The sequence below is a fragment of the Zingiber officinale genome, chromosome 6A (genome assembly GCF_018446385.1).
Source record: "Zingiber officinale cultivar Zhangliang chromosome 6A, Zo_v1.1, whole genome shotgun sequence".
In the NCBI taxonomy this organism is placed as follows: Eukaryota; Viridiplantae; Streptophyta; class Magnoliopsida; order Zingiberales; family Zingiberaceae; genus Zingiber; species Zingiber officinale.
Genome location: NC_055997.1, coordinates 72,803,961 through 72,807,993, shown reverse-complemented (window position 1 = coordinate 72,807,993; position 4,033 = coordinate 72,803,961).

The window sequence follows — 4,033 nt, the reverse complement described above, 5'->3', positions numbered from 1 at the left end:
TTATTTTCATATTTATTGCCTTTATATGCTATTTTTATATGCTGTGATGTGTGTGCTGTGATGTGCGTGCATGATTAAAATTTCTCGATTTAAATAACTAAGTAGGAGAGGGATTATTTAAATAAATCCCACGGTCTCCATTACTGGTTTGTAAGTGATGCATTTAAACTTACGCGTTGGCTTTAAGTGCCTTCCTCCATATCAGATGAGTTTGTTTGCGGATCACTAGATCAAACTTTCTCTATGGATGATTATAGGAAATTATTTAGGTATGTGTAATCTTCTCAATCTGAAGGGGCACAATCCTAATTAATGGACTAAGTATTAAGTAATGGTATATACTTAGGCGCATTTAATAGTATCCTCCCCATCAGAGTCATTGTTATTATTTGTGTGACCGAAGATGAACCAACTATTAATTTTATTTGTCATAAAGTTAGGTTGACAAGATAATAAAATTAATGGGTAAAACCTCCTCTTACAAATGTTTGAATTAGTATACGTCCACACTATCGTGGCATACGAAATTCACAGTGTTTTGAGGTCTTGGTAAATTTAAATTATATTATTTGAGGAATCAATATTATTTTAAATTCTAAAGTTTTGACTAAATATTTTATTTTGTAATTCTCAGGATTTCAAAATGGTTTTCAATCATCTTTCTGTTATTTTAAAAGAAAACAAACTTACTGGTCCAAATTATATTGATTGGAAACGGAACTTGGACATTGTCTTAACCGCTAAAGAATACAAGTTCGTACTCCTTGAGGTCTGTCCTAGCATGCCTGATAAGGATTCTAGTGAAGAGGAGATAGAGAGACATAGGAAATGGGCCAAGGCAGATGAGATGGCGCGGTGTTACATTTTGGCTTCTATGTCAAATGTGCTGCAACATCAGCATCAGGCCCTACCCACTGCCTATGACATCATGATCAATCTCAAGGAACTCTTCGGACACTAGAATTGGGTTGTCAGGTAGGAGAACAATAAAGGTGTATCTTATTCATTAGTTGTTGAAATATATTTAGCGGTGTTATCTATCAATACCTGGTGTGTAGATACGGGAGCCACTGATCATGTTTGTAATTCATTGCAGGGGTTCCAGGAAACCAAACGACCCCATGAAGGGGAGATTACCATCTACATGGGCAATGCTACGAGAGTGGTGGTTGTTGCAGTGGGAGATGTTTATTTATCTTTCGATAGGAATAAAACTTTGATTTTGAAAAATTATCTTTACGTACTATATTTTAGAGAGAACTTGGTTTCAGTTTCTAAATTATTTATGGATGGATATTCTATTTCTTTTGATGACAAAGTGGTTGTCAAGAAAAATAGGGTGGTTATCTATTCTGGTGCGTTGGTTGGCAATTTGTATACTCTTAATCCAAAAACTCCCACGTGCAACAAATGGAAATTAATAGCATATCTTATAATTCTAATAAGAGAAAGCAACCTTCGGAAATGAACCAAACATATCTTTGGCATCTAAGGTTGGGTCATATTACCTTGAGTAGGATTCAAAGGTTAATAGCCAATGGACCTTTGGGTTCATTGGTAGTGGAAAACTTTCCAACCTGTGAGTCTTGCTTGGAAGGAAAAATGACCAAAAGGCCTTTTAAGGCAAAGGGGTATAGAGCCAAAGAAGCGTTGGAATTAGCTCATCATTATGATTTGTGTGGGCCTATGACTATCCAGGCAAGAGGTGATTTCGAATATTTTATCTCTTTTATAGACGACTATTCGAGATATGGGTATATTTACTTGATGCGCCACAAGTCTGAGTGTTTTGATAAGTTCAAAGAGTATAAGGCCGATATGGAGAAACGTCATGGTAAAAATATCAAGACACTATTGTCTGATCGTGGTGGAGAGTACCTCCTAGGAGAGTTTAGGAGTTACTTATCAGAGGCGGAACGAAGGAATATGACTCTTATGGAAATAGTTAGATCGATGATGAGTTATTCAAAATTATCGAAATCGTTTTGGGGATACGCTCTGGAAATGGCAGTGTACATTCTAAACTTGGTACCTTCTAAGTCAGTACCCTCTACTCCCATAGAATTATGGAATGGGCGTTAGCTGATGTGCGAAGATTATATACTCTTTTATGCATGTTTTTACGCACATTTACATACTTTGAGCATGCTTGATCTATGCATTTTTATACTTCCAGCTTTCCTTTTAGCATATTTACTCTTTTGGTTCGGAGATCTGCTTTTTGTGCATTTTCTGTACACAGGAGTTGATTTGGTGAAGAATCTACATCTTTGGGCATGCATTGGAGGAAACGAAGGGAGAAGGCACCGGGCCGTGTACCTCACACGACCCTGCACTGGTATGGAGCTCGGGCCGTGTGGAGTTTGGCACCAACAGAAGAGGAAGATGACATGGCCGTGTGAACCTCGCACGGTCGTGTCAAGATTTGAAGCCAACCAGAGCAGAAGCCTTACATGGCCGTGTGGATCTACACGGCCATGTGAGACTTCCAGAGATCAGGTGGTGGGCGTGTGCACCACACGGCCGTGTAGCATTCCAGAGAGCAGAAGGGTCTTGGGTGAGTCACACGGCCGTGCAACTTTAGCAGGAAGAGAAGAGGACATGGCGTGTGAATCTCACAGCCCGTGTCACGGCCGTGTGGCCGATTCCCTCCTCTATTTAAACCCTTCTTCATGAATTGAAAGGATCTCTCCCTTTGGGAGAAAGCAAGATTTGGTGGTTTCCTCCCATTCTTGGGAGGATTTCAGGCGATTCTAAGGGAGATCTCGACGATTTCGACTCCGGAGCGAGGATTGGATCCGAAGATAAGGCTTCTTCGTAGATAAGTTTTCTCTTTCCCCCTCTTCTTGTTTTCTTGGATTGGGGATTCAAGGAAAGCTTGTAATCTCTATTTCTTCGGATTTTCTTCCTCGATTCATGGAGTAGATCTTGTATTCTAGGATTAAGGGAGTATTTGTATGATGGATTGATGTAATCTCTTATGGATTTGCCATTTTCTTGTTTCAATGATATTATCTTGCTTGTATCAATTAGATCTTGAATGATTGATGGTGATTTGTGCTTAATTCTCATTCTTGATTGATTGTTTGGATTTCTTATGGACTTTGTAAAGATAAACTCTCACTCGATCATCCGAGGGATCCACGTGACAGGTGCAAGCCCGTGTAAGGACGTTTGAGAGATAATCTTGAAGAGGAAATAGGGATATTCAAGAGAGTAGGATGGATTTTATGATTAGCTTCTTGTATCTTGATAGATTAATGAGTCGTGGGCTTCTACGTTGATATCCGAGGAAGGCATAGTAATAGGTGCATTTCTGTGTAAGGACAACATAGGTTCATGTCTAATTAATCCTATTTAGATACATTTCTCAGTCCTTAGCCGGTTGTCTATTGCAAGAGGGAACCGGCAACTTTCTACATGTTTGGCAATTGAGGGATAAGAATTGGTGAACCATTTACATTCAAGAAGTCTTACAAAGAAATCGAAACTCCTAGAATCTTCCTTTATCATAACCCAAAACTCTAAACTCTTGTTTGTTGATCTTTAATATTAGATTTGTTTACCTTTACTTTGCTTTTGAAACGATTGGATAGTTGTTTAGCTAATTCGCATTGAGACATTTCTAGTGCTTATTCCAGTCCCTGTGGATACGATAATCTTTTATATTACTTGCGACATTTCTGTACACTTGCGGAGAGTAACAAGTTTTTGGCGTCGTTGCCGGGGCCTGCGCTATAACATTAGGAATTATCAATTGAGTTAGACTAAACATAACATTTGTTTTCCTTTCATATTGCATAGTTGTAACTAATCATTAGATTTTTGTTTTTACTTTCTTGTATAACTTTCACTTCTTGTTAATTCTTTTTGTACAAATTCAATTCTGCATTTTTGATTCTTCTATTTTTCTTTTTCTGTCGAATTGCTATCTGCTATCTTGTTCTTGTGTATGCAAAGATCTAACTTTGTAGGGGAATTCTTTCCTTTTGACCCTGAGATTGATAGAACTTTCCATAAAAGAAGAATTCTG